At 49.2% G+C, this 12,869-nt stretch overlaps 1 protein-coding gene across 1 annotated transcript in view; it reads left to right on the plus strand.

Moving 5' to 3' along the window:
* Positions 1-5,139: 5,139 nt before the first annotated feature.
* SEMA4B (semaphorin 4B) overlaps positions 5,140-12,869 on the plus strand; it is a 37,079-nt gene continuing 29,349 nt past the window's right edge. Inside the window, exon 1 of the mRNA XM_026000864.2 lies at positions 5,140-5,303. The gene's annotated coding sequence lies outside the window, so the exon portion shown is untranslated. The remainder of the gene's footprint in view (positions 5,304-12,869) is intronic.

A 12,869-nucleotide genomic window follows, 5' to 3' on the forward strand; every position in this document is an offset into this window, starting at 1 on the left:
ATCTCCAGGAGCTTGCTGGACAGTGGCTGAGACCCAATATTCACACAAAGGAGCAGATTGTGGAGATGCTGGTGCAGGGGCAGTTCCAGGCCGTCCTGCCAGAGGAGCTCAGAGCTCACTCGGGCCCAGAGATGTCAGCCTGGGGTCAGAATCACTGGCTAAGTCCTGCCACTGGGTTCTTGCTTAGCCTACATGAGAGAAGTAACCAAATGTTCTCTTTGCTGCAAGATCCAAGGGCAGTCATGGGGGACATGTGAACCTTGTTTTTTTTTTTTAGCTTGCCTTTGACTAGTTGTAATAAGAATCCATCAAAACCCATATCTGGACCTCTCTCTGGCTGAGGCAGCTCTAATTCCTGGGACTGAGGTCTAGAAAGAGCTTCTGTTAGGACAATCAGCCTGTTGCTTGTTTTTGCCCTGCTGAATGCCTCCTTTTTTGTACTTTCTGACATGCTTTAATATATTGTTATGTATCCAAAGCAGTAATTGCTTCAACTTTCAGAATTCTTGACTCTTGCTGTGGTGGCATGAATGGAAGCTTCTGTAACCCCACCAGTAAGTCACTTGAGATGTCCTTGAAATATTAAAGCTTGCCGCCCCCCAAAAAAAGATATATAACAAGATATCATTTATGTAAATAAAAATACAAAACAATCCAAGTAGAAATGGGCCAAAGACATGAACAGATATTTCACCAAAGAAGAGATATGGATGGTGGGTCGCCTGGATGGCTCAGCTGATTAAGCATCTGTCTTGGGCTCAGGTCATGATCACAGGGTCCTGGGATCCAGCCCTACAACGTTTTGCTCCTTCCTCAGTGGGGAGGTCTGCTTCTCCTTCTCCCTCTGCTGTCTCCCTGCTGGTGCATGCTCTCTCTTTCAAATAAATACAATCTTAAAAAAAAAAACTATTAAATAAAAAGAGAGAGAAACCCAAATGGCAAATAAACACATGAAAAGATGTTCAACATCATTAGCCATCAGGAAAATGCAAATTAAAACCACAATGAACTATCACAATACACCTATTAGAACAGCTAAAAAATAAAAGTGATAACACCAAATGCTGGCAAAGATGTAGAGAAACTAGATCTTTTCTATATTCCTGATGGGAATGTAAAGTGGTACAGTCACTCTGGAAAATAATGTGGTAGTTTCTTATAAAACTAAACCTTTACTTACCACAAGACAATGGCAGCCTTGGGGTAAATATCCCAAAGAAATGAAATTTATATTCATACAAAACCTGTACAAAGGGATGCCTGGGTGGCTCAGTGGTTGAGTGTCTGCCTTTTGCTCAGGGAGTGGTCCCTGGGTCCTGACATTGAGTCCTGCATTGGGCTCCCTGCAGGGAGCCTGCTTCTCCCTCTGCCTATGTCTTTGCCTCTCTCTTTCTCTGTGTCTCTTATGAATAAATAAATAAAATCTTTAAAAAAAAACTGTACATGAATGCTCCTATCAGCTTCATTTGTAATAGCCCCCCAAACCTAGATATATCATAAGGGCATTATGGTTAGTAAGAAAAGTCGATCTTAAAAGATTTTGTTTCTATAACATTCTTTTTAAATACTTTATTCATGAGAGACTCAGAGAGGGAGGCAGAGACATACACAGAGGGAGAAGCAGGCTCCCTGTGGGGACTCAATGGATTGCAGGGTAGGACCGCTGGGATCACGTCCTGAGCCAAAGGTAGACACTCAACCACTGAGCCACCCGGAAGTCCCTTTTTTTAAAATTTTTTTTTAAATTTTTTTATTTATTTATGATTGTCACAGAGAGAGAGAGAGAGGCAGAGACACAGGCAGAGGGAGAAGCAGGCTCCATGCACTGGGAGCCCGATGTGGGATTCGATCCCGGGTCTCCAGGATCGCGCCCTGGGCCAAAGGCAGGCACCAAACCGCTGCGCCACCCGGGGATCCCCCCCCCCCCCCGGGAGTCCCTTTATATAACATTCTTGAAATGACAAAACAATACAGATGGGGAAGAGATTAGTAATTGCCAGGGCTCAGGGATCAAAGTGGGGGGCGTGTGACTATGAAAGGGTGCCTCAAAGGAGACCCTTTGTAGTGTTGAAACAGTTCTGTACCTTGATTGTGGTGGTGGTTACACAACTGTATTCATGGGATCGAATACCATAGAACTATGCACACACACACACACACACACACACACAAATAAAGGCATTATAAAAATTGCTGAAAACTCAATGATAAAATCTGTCATCTGTTTAACAGTATTATACGCATGTCAGTTTCTTTGGTTTTGCTATTGTACTATAGCTATATAACATCATCATTGCGGGCGAGCTGGGGGAAGTGTTTGCAGGGCACTGTATGCTATCTTTGTCGCTTTTGGGGAGTCTATAATTATTTCAAAATACAGAAGTTTTTTAACATGTATAGCCACACAATTCTATAATACATTCTGCAAGAATGCGTAGGAACAAAGGCATGTATATTAAACACCCTAGAAGAGTAGCCTGTGGGGAGAGGGAGGAGGAGTGGAGCGGATAAAAGGAAATGAACAGCTACATTAATCAGGGACCTTGTGCTGACCAATGGGGACCTTGTGCTGGGAACTGAGGTGATTAACTCAACCCTTTCTGCACCTGAGGTCCCACAGCCCTGGAAGGGGGTGGGATTGGGGGAGGGGATCAATAATATTAAAGATAAGGTCTTTTTTCAATGCATAACAGATTTTTCCCCTTTTTTCATTAGAAGGCTGGAAGAAGGTTGGAGGTGGAGAGGCAGGAAAGAGGGCCAGAGAGGAGGTTAGAAAGGATGATAGGGAGAGAGAAGGAAGAGAGGGGAGGTTTTAGATAACATTCTTTTCCTGAGGGCTTCAGGCTAGTCTGGGGAGAGAATGGGTCACCATTGCCTAAGCCCTCTGGAGCTCTGAGGTCCCATAGGGGAGGCCTAGATTCCACAAGCTTCTTTGGAGCAGTCCTGGCTCAGATGGACACAATACACTCTCTGTGGTGGGAACTTGACAGTGCTAAATTTTAGCATCTCCTCTCGTCCTCACTCCCCAACTCCTGCCCCATTTTGGGGAAGGCAGTGCTAATAAAACTAATGCACCAATTTTAAAGTCTTGCACAAATGAAGTGCACTGCCTTAGCTATAAATGCAGCATGTTTTACTCCTAAGTGTAGACTATGAGGAGGAAGGAAGAATACATGATACAAAAAGAAATAATTGAGGGAGTATGGAAAGGCTTATTGATAAGGACGTTCATAGGGACATTATTTAACCGCAATGAACCATTAGAAACAAGAGAGATGCCCAGTGGTAGACCTGGTTCAAAATGTATGCTATGCTCTTGTGATAGAGTACATTAAAAATGAAGATATGTGAAGATTTCTTTTTTTTAGAGATTTCATTTACTTATTCATGAGAGACACATAGAGAGAGGCAGAGACACAGGCAGAGGGAGATACCAGCTTCTCTCAGGGAGCCCAGTGTGGGACTGGATCACGCCTTGAGTGTGATCAACCACTGAGCCACCCAGGTGCCCCAGTATGCGAGGATTTTTAATGTTACAGAAAAGCATCTGTAATCTATTGCTATCCTAGGGAAAAGTGACAAAAGAGTATACAATGAATAATCCTTTTTCTAAAAACCAGGTTTTTTGTTTGTTTGTTTTTGGTATTTTTTGTTTTTGTTTTTTAGTAGGCTCTACCACTAACATGAGGCTTGAATTTACACCCTGAGATTAAGAGTTGCATGCTCCACCAACTGAGCCAGCCAGGCACCCCTTTTTCCTAAAAGGTTTAAATGTAAACTATGCATAGAAAAGAGGATAGTCACCAACGTATTAACTCAGTAGACTTAAGATTTGTGAGCTTTATTACATATAAATTCTTTCTCAAAAAAAGTCTTAGAAAATATTAACACAGGCTGCTCTACGGGCCACGCTGGAGTCATTCTGGTCTGGAAGGTGAAATTGTGGGGGTGTTTTTTTTTTTTTTTTTCTTTAAGGATTTTATTTATTTACGAGAGAGAGAGAGAGAGAGAGAGAGAGAGAGAAAGAGAGAGAATGAGTAATGGGGAGGGGCAGAAGGAGACGGAGAGAATGTCAAGCAGACTCCTCAAGACCAGCTTGGGCTGGATCCGAGGACCCTGAGATCATGACCTGAGCCAAATCAAGAGTCTCATTCTTAAAGGACTGAGCCATGCAACACCCCAAATTATGGGTATTTTTCATTGTGTTTTCTGTTTTACCCCCCAGGCCAGGGCAGGCTAGGCCCAGGAAGGCCAGGCCAGGCTGGGGAAGAGGCTGACACTTGCCCTCCTGTTTCTCCATCCCCTTGACCAGCCAGCTCTGGCCGGCTCATCCACTTAACACGCCCAAAACTGGTTGTTTCAGGAACCGCCCTGAGAGTGGCTGTTGCTTTCCTGGAAGACAGAGCCAGGATGCACGGGGCTGGAGAGGGACGAGCCAAGGTCACTTGATAAATGCTGGATATTTATAACCCTATCTCTCACCCCTCCCGCAGGTCTGCTTTCGTTTCACTCTCACAGCGTGGCCCGCTGCAGGTGAAAGGGACGCAATGAGCCCTATTTACCGCGGGCGGAGACGTGGGTGGTTTCGTGGAGGGTGGCTCTGAGCTCGGCTCTCACTTGCCTCTTAACTGGAAACAATACTGCTATTGTTGAGAGCTGACCAAGTGCCAGTTGTGTGCCTACATAATTGCACTTCTCACCACAACCCTGTGAGGTCTCCACTATTCTGATGCCCACTTTGCAGATAAGTAACTGGAGGCTCAGAGAGGTTAAGGGGCCCGCCCTAGGTAACACAGCCAGGTACGTGGTAGTAGATGTAGGATTCCAACCCCAGCCCGCCGGTTGCAGCCGACAGGCGTGCCCCGTAGGGAAGGGCCCCAGACAGCTGAGGTCCGGCCTCCCAAGGTGAGGGACGGCGCAGCCCCGCAGCCCCCCGCGGCCTCCTGGGGCTGGCGAGCTGTCGTGGGCTCAGGTCCCGACGCGGGGAGGCGGGCGCAGCGGCGAGAGCGGAGTGGCGGTCCCCGCCCGGGGCGGGTGGCCCGGGGCGAGCCCGAGGGCGCCTCCGGGCAGTTCCCATAAACAGGCGCGGGGCGGGGCGGGGCGGGGCTTGGCCGCGGCCCCGCATTTCCGGGGACGCCGCGCGGGACGGAGGGTGTTCGCGGGGACAGTCTGCGTCCCTGGGGACTGCGACTGGCCGACCGGGCAGGCGAGGCGAGCCCGGGGGGCGGCCCGGGAAGAGGAGCCGCGCCGCAGAGGCGGCCCTGCCGTGGCCGGTGGTTGCGCGGGGGCCGTGACCCTCGCAGGTAGGCGCCGGGGGCGGGCGGTGGGGATCCGAGGCCCCGGGAGGGGGCGGGCGAGGGCTGGGCCGCCGCCGCCGCCCCCGCTGCCCGCCGGGCCGGCTCCCGAGAGGGCGCCACCTGCACGCTCTGATGGGCACCGGCGCCCGCCACTGGGGGAGCTTGTTGCCATGGCAGCGCGGGAGGTTGGGCCCTGGTTCCCATGGCCACCGGGGGCCTCTGCGCGAGAGCTGGTAGGGGTGCCAGCACCTACTGCTCCCCGCTCCCAACCCCCTCCCCCCTGCCCCCTCCCCCCTGCTCCCAAATCCGGAATGGAGAGAGAGGCAGCATCCTGGCCCGGGAGGGAAGTCATTTGGGATTTGGAAAAGCCTGGGCCCTTCCTCGAAACGGTCGTGAGGTGGCCTTTGAACTAGGCTTTTGTCATGGCTATTTCTCTCCGAGTGACACGTGGATTTGGGGTTACAAAGGAAAGACGTTGGGATCCTGGAAACGAGGCTACTCTCGTGCCAGGCCATTCTGGTCTGGCAAAAAGACTCAGAAGCCCTCGATTAACCTGGGGAGGGTCATCAGCCCTCTGCTCACATTTTCCGAACCTGAATGTGAGTAGGTAATTTGATTTAGGGATCACAGAGTTCTTGTAAGAGTCAAATGCCGCAAGAATGGTGAAGTGCATGATTAAAAATATATGTTTTTTTTTTCCATTGACGCTTTAGAATTGGAAGAAGTGTAGGGATCTACCAAGTTCCACCTCACTTTCATAAAAAAAAAAAAAAAAAAAAAAAACTGGACCCAGAAAAGTTAAATTATTTCCCAAGGTGACCATGGCCTGGGAAGGTAAGCATTTGAACCCAGTATCCTGTCTTGCAGGCCATAGTTGTTGCCTTTGGTGGTTATTTTCCTGAAGTTCAGGGAAATCTGGGATGAGTCTTCTTGCAACCCTAGGGCTCAAGCTTTTGGTGACAGGTGATCTAAAGATGGGACACTGGCAACAGGTGACCTAGAGATGAGCCATGATGGCTGGAGCCTCAGGGAGAGCTAGAAGAGCTCCTCTCCCTCATATGTAGGTCCTGTGCCTTGGGGCTTTTGCTTTAATGTAATATCTGACAGGATTGCCTTAAATAAATCCCCAACAGCCAAGCATTCAGCAACTCTCCAAAATACTGTTTCTTCTGAAGCCAACAAATCTGTTCAGACTGTATGCGCGAGAAACCCTTTGGCTGCCCTAAAGCAGGGAAATGGGACTTCCCACATCAGTGAAGTGCCTTTTCCTTTGAAAAGAAGAGGGAGGTGGGAAAAGAGATCCAGGAAGAAACACTTGAATGAATCATTTGGAAGTGATTCGAGGCAGTCAGCTAGAGCAGGAAACTCATTTATTCATTTATTAAACATTTACTGGGTACCCACTGTTTTCCAAGCTCTGCGCTGGGGCAGAAGATGAAAAACCTGCGTCAGGCAGGCCTGGTCCCTAAGCTCAAAGAAGCTTGTAAAAGAGATGGCCAGAGAGGGATGTGATGTGTAAATGAGTGTTTCACTACAGCACAATGAGTGCCTTAATGGAAATCTGAGCACAGTGCGGCAGGAGCCCAGAGGAGTGGCTCCGGAAATCAGCTGAAAACAGCATGAGTCTAGCCTGCACAGCCTGGGAGCACTTCTGGGGCTCTGCCAAGGGGGCCCTGGCCAATACCTTTGTTGGGAAACAAAGGAACAAGTGAGTGAAAGTGTCTAGACAAATGTGGACCAGGATGGGGATTCTCTGGAAATGAGTTTTAGGGATCCTGATGAACTATAAACTCTATGAAGGCAGCGACCTTGTCAGTTTGCTTCAGTTTCAGCAGCACTTAACACGTGCACAAGACATATTCACTGAGCGACTGAAAGAAGGGAGGCAGGGAAAAAATGAAGGAGGGAAAAGGGGGAGGAGAGGAAGGAAATAAGGAAGGAAGGAAAGAAAGGGACAGCAACTTATATGATCAAGAGGATGATGGCTATAACTTGAGACAAAACCCTGGTTGAAATTCTAACTATAGGTATAGTATCTGTGTGGGTTCTGGATCCAGATCTGGGTTCTGGTGCTACTCCTGACTTATTACTTGTGTGACCTCAGGAAGTCCCTGAACCTCTCTGTGCCTTGGGTTCTCATCTCAAAAGTGGGGATATATAATAATTCCTATCTCACTCTGTTGTGAAAATTACATAAATGAACAGAAAAAGCTCAGCACAGTGCCTTCTCAATGAATAGTAAGTACTCAACAAACATTAGCCTTATACATGTCAACTTTGCTTTAGGTGGAATAGTATGCCAAACAATTCGTATCAAGGTTATAAAACTACTCCAAAATGAGATATAATTTCTTTTTACCTGATAAAGGCTAATTTTGAAAGGTCCCTGTGTCTGCAGATTAGCATACCTCAAAAGAAATGATTCTTTACCTTTTTTGTGGGGGGAAGGGAACAGTGATCTTTTTGAAATCAGATGAAAGCTCTGATGCCTCTCACTAGAAATAAGATATCATTCTTAGGGTTCACAGCTGCCTGAAGCTCACCCTTACTACTCATAGGTTGGCAAGAAAGAACTAAAGCAGAATTCATAGAGGAAGGGTCTGGGAATAACAAGGTGGGTCTGCTTCATTCAGGGGGTTTATGGGGTCCCCGTGGAAACACAGCTGGAGGAGCGGGGGCTATCCCTATGTAGCTGGGTGGCCCAGGCCCCTTAGAGCCCCTCTTCTGTAGTGATTCTGCTCTGGACAAGGTGGGCCCACTTGGGGCCTCATAGTGTACTCCAGCCCGATGTTTACTTAAAATACATCAGTGTGTTGCTGGGAGTCCTGGGCCAGGATGTCTGGTGTACAAGATAATTGTTCAAGCATGGATCTTTGCTGTCATCACACCAACTCTGTGAGTGTTATCTCTTGATACCACTGAGTGGTATGGCGGGTGAGGTGTACCCAGCTCCACCATGGCAAAACAGGGCAGTAGTACTGTCTTGGGAACTGCAGGAAATTAGTAGAACCTGCTTGTTCCATCCCCTACCACCCTGATGGGCTTGCCTGTCTTGGCCCACTCCGTAGCAAGCCCTGGAACCAGGAGCAAGGTTATCTCTCTGGGAGAAAGTGGCAGCCACTGGGTGACCTGAAGTTGCCAGGAAACTACAGGGGTCAGAGAGCCCCTCATCTTTGGGAAGGGAGAGCCGCGGGCTTCTGGAAAGGAGGTTAGTTCCCTGGGGTGGAGGAAGAGCGCTGGCCCAGGCCTTCTTTCCCTTCATGGGGTGATGGCCAGGAGTCTGGAGCTCAGAGTGGGATTCAAGGAGGAAGAACTTGGTGGCAAATGGGGAAATGACTTCCAGATTTCTTGGGATCTTGGGAAAGGAGATGCCTCAGGCCTGATAAGCCAAAATGGAAACAAGCTTTCCTGCATCCTTAGAACATCTACCTCCCACCTATGAGTAGATGCAGTGGTTTCAGAGAAGGAGAGTCCCTGAGCAGACCTTGTGCCTTTTCCAGGTGGCAGGTGCCAAGCATCAGCCAGCCCAGTTACCCAGGCCCTCTAGACCCACTTTGTGAGCCAGCCTGCAGGCGCAGACAGACAGCCCCTCCTGAACTTGGGTTGAGGGCAGGGGAGTGACAGTGGCAACTTCATGTTCTACCGTGTCAGGACAGGGACAGGTTGAGCCCTGCCGGTTACACCACAGCCCTGTGGGGCAGGGGGATCCCCTCCCAGGGAGTGGCCAACTCAGGCCCCAACAGGCCCCAGCGGTGCTGGCACTGGGTGGCAGGCTTTTCGCCACAGCAGGCGCAGCCAGGGCCTGGGCCGGGCAGGCCGGTTCCTTCTCCCTTTGAGAGTTGCAGACTCAGCACCGGGTTTGCAGGAGGTGGCTGTATCCGAGCAGAGAGGCCAGAAGGGGGTCCTTGGGGTTGAGCACATAAGATGGTTAAGAGTTACCAAGGTTGTGGCAACTTTCAGATAGGTGAGGTGAGCTGCCTCCTTAGGAAGCATGGTTCTGCTCGTGGAGCACTCACCATGTGCCTCCCCGCCAGTCCCTGTATGTCAGGGACTCTCATCAGTTCTGCTCAGCCCCGGGAGGGACTGCTGGTGTTCCCATCTCACAGATGAGGAAGATGAGGTTTAGGGACATTGTGTGGCTTGCTCAGAGTCCACAAAGTAATGGATGGTGCTGAGACTCTTCTTTTGACAGGAGAACTGTGTGCTTTGAACTGATGATCCTACCACCTACCAGAGCAAGAAACCCAGGGACTAGTGGGTCAGAAGAGAGTGGGGATCTGAGATGAAGCCATTTCCATGTATTGCCAGGCTCTAGTTAAAAGCTGCCCATGAGATCTAAAGGCAGTGTTCGCACTGACCCTGTGAATGCCCTGTGCTGCAGAGGGTGCTGCCCCGAAGAGGCTCCTAGCCTCCAGGATCTGGAAGCCATTGGCGGACTTAAAAGCATACACAGCGTGTGCCGGCTGGTGTCACTTCCTCATCAAAATGTATTGATGCAGCAGCTGAGCCACTGCCTAGCCTCTGGGGAGAGGACACCAGCAGTGTGCCCAGCTGGGAGGTGGGGGGGAGCTACAGCTGCAGGTTGGCATCAGGAGGGCCCAGGGCTATGAGGGGTGGTGGCCCGGGGCCAAGGCCCAGGGAGCTGGACCACAGCCAATGCGTGTCTGAGGCCTGGCCAGGCAGCCTGCCAGCAGAACCCGGGATGGGGAGGAGCACCGTGCCACTCCAGAGGGGGGTGGATGGGACCTCTGGGTTCAGGCTCCACTGGGCTTGGCAGGAGGCCCCTCCCCCCATGGCCACAAACAAAGCAATTACTCCCAGAGTAGAATTGTGGGAGTTGGAAAGCAAGGTTGCCCTGGGTGGGAATGAGAGCAGGCAGGCCTGGCCAGGGGCCGCCTGGCAGGAGCCATCCATGCCCAAGGACGTGGCCGGCCTGCACTTGGCCCGGACCTGTACCTATAGATGATTAATGAATATCGATTGCTTGGGAAGCAGGCTGTGTCCTGACCATTCCACTGCCAGCACCTGCCCTATGCCTGTGTCCACTGCTGTATTCCTTTGTGCTAAGCAGGTTGGAGAGGCAATGGGTATGTGTGTTCATTTGCTTTATATTTTTACCCTCACTTCCCTTTATTTTCTTCTCCTCTTGTAGTCTCTTCATTCTCTTCCTCTTCTGGAGCTCTTCTCTTTTTTTAAAAGATTTTATTTAGAGGGGACAGAAAGAGAGAATCCCAGGCAGACTCCATGCTGAGCCTGGAGATAGACACAGGGCTTGAATCCCATGACCCTGAGGTTATGACCTGAGCCAAAATCAAGAGATCCTTAACTGCCTGAGCTACCCAGGAGCCCCTGTAGGTCTTCTCATTTTGTTCTTCTCCCACCTGATACTAAAGGTGAGGTTTTTTGTTGTTTTTTAACCTTCCGGCTTCTTTGTGTTTTGTTTTTTAAAGATTTTATTTATTTATTCATGAGAGACACAGGCAGAGGGAGAAGCAGCCTCCCTGTGGGGAGCCAGATGTGGGACTTGATCCCAGAACCCTGAGCTAAAGGCAGATGCTCAACCACTGCACCACCCAGGCATCCCTGTTTTTTGTTTTTATTTTTTCCCATGATAACAGGCATAAGATATGAATTTACATATAGGAGAATGCACTGATCTTAAGTGTACAGCTCAAAACACGTTAACATTTGTATACACTTTGAAACCAACACCCAGATCAAGATAGAGGATATTCTGGTCATCCCTGAAGTTTCCTTGTCTGCCCACTAGGCCTGTGCCCCCAAGTCCAAACATCTCTCACCATCGAGAAGTTTCATTTGGTCCCTTTGTATGTATTCTCGTGTATATTTTACCTCTCATTTGTGTGCTTCTTGTGTGTGTGTGTGTGTGTGTGTGTGTGTGTGTGTGTGTGTGTGTGCGCGCGCGCCAGAGAGAGGGAGAGAAAGGGAGAGACAGAGAGAGAAGGAGGGCGGGATGGGAAGGGTGAGGGCTGTGTGAGTGTGGATGGGGAGGGTGAGGGCCAAGCTTGACAGCTTCATCTTGCTGACCGGGAGCACGGAAGCCTTGCTTTTCTCTTCATCTCTTTTTATGCTGTCTTTCCAAGCTGCCCCTGAGCTCTTTATAAACCCCAATGTTCTGGCTGAGAAAGACTTGCCTACATCCAAGAGAGGCAAAGGGGAACAGGAGAGACAGCGTTGGCTTGGGAACCACTCTTTAGCCCACAGGAAGTCAGCTCAAATGAGGTTTTCCTCAGTCGTCCTCCTGTTTTTTCCAGCCCGGGGAGAACAAATTAGCACGCTAACGGAAGACAGGGGAGCCCACAGGGCCAAGGTTGCCTTACTGGGGGCACAGATTGGAGGGCACTTCTGCAGGCCAAGAGTTGGGTCCCTCGTTTTGTCGGCCCTGCCAGAGTGCCATGCTAGGCAGCGGGGTTCCAGAGACATGACTGGTCACGGGCCTCAAGAGGCCACTACCTGCTTGGCATAAGATGTACTTGAAGCATTTGAGCAGCCATGAGCCAGGTATAATTAAACACCAAGTGAGGCCACATCAGCCTCTGCCTCCTCTCCTTGGGGATGAGCCGAGCAGCCAGACAACCCATGTGTTGCCAAGACACTAGAGCAAACCAGCCTTGCTGCCATTTGGGGAGCTAGCTGATGCAGAGATGCAGGCGCTCAACAATGACTAATTGAACATGTGCCACTCACCACTCACCCTGTGTGGGTAAGAATGGTAAGCAGAAGCTGAAAGGAAAGGCTATAGCTAGTACCTTGATTTCAACAAGATTTCTTGCATTTTTTTTCATAATATTCTTGTGGATAATATGGAGAAATGTGGGCTGAGGAGTGCAGGTAGGACACATGGTTCTTGTTCAACTTACAAAAGATATTGCTCAGTTTCAACCCTGATAGAGATCTCCAGTGGCACTGGGCTCTGCTTTGGGCCCCATCTTTTCTTTTCTTTCTTTTTTCTTTTTTTAAAATTTCATTTATTTATTCATGAAAGACACACAGAGAGAGGCAGAGACACAGGCAGAGGGAGAAGTAGGCTCCCCTAGGGGAGCCCAATGTGGGACTCCATCCCAGGACCCCGGGACCACGCCCTGAGCCAAAGGCAGACGCTCAACCACTGAGCCAACCAGGTGCCCTGCTTTTGGCCCCATCTTACCCAATTAACCCCCCAAAACTTACAAAACACTGATATAAAACATCTATAACTTTTCTATATTAACCAATTGTTAAAACTTTGTGGCAGTCACACTCACTCTAACACACACACTTAATTTTGCTGAATCATTTGAAAGTAGGTTGCAGACATCATGATCCTTCACCTCTACAAACCAGCAGGCATCTCTAAAGGATGATAACATTCTCCTGAAACCACAATGCCATTATCATACCAAAGAAAATGAGCAGTATTATAGGCCTATCAAGGCCCATAATATCTAAGACACAGTACATCCTAACATTTTCCCCAATTCTGAATGGCTTTCTTTTTTTCTTTCAAGATTCCATCAGTGTTCACATATTTTGTCTAATTATCATGTCTTTTTAGTTTCTTGACCTAAAATA

This window comes from Vulpes vulpes, chromosome 14 (assembly GCF_048418805.1).
Source record: "Vulpes vulpes isolate BD-2025 chromosome 14, VulVul3, whole genome shotgun sequence".
In the NCBI taxonomy this organism is placed as follows: Eukaryota; Metazoa; Chordata; class Mammalia; order Carnivora; family Canidae; genus Vulpes; species Vulpes vulpes.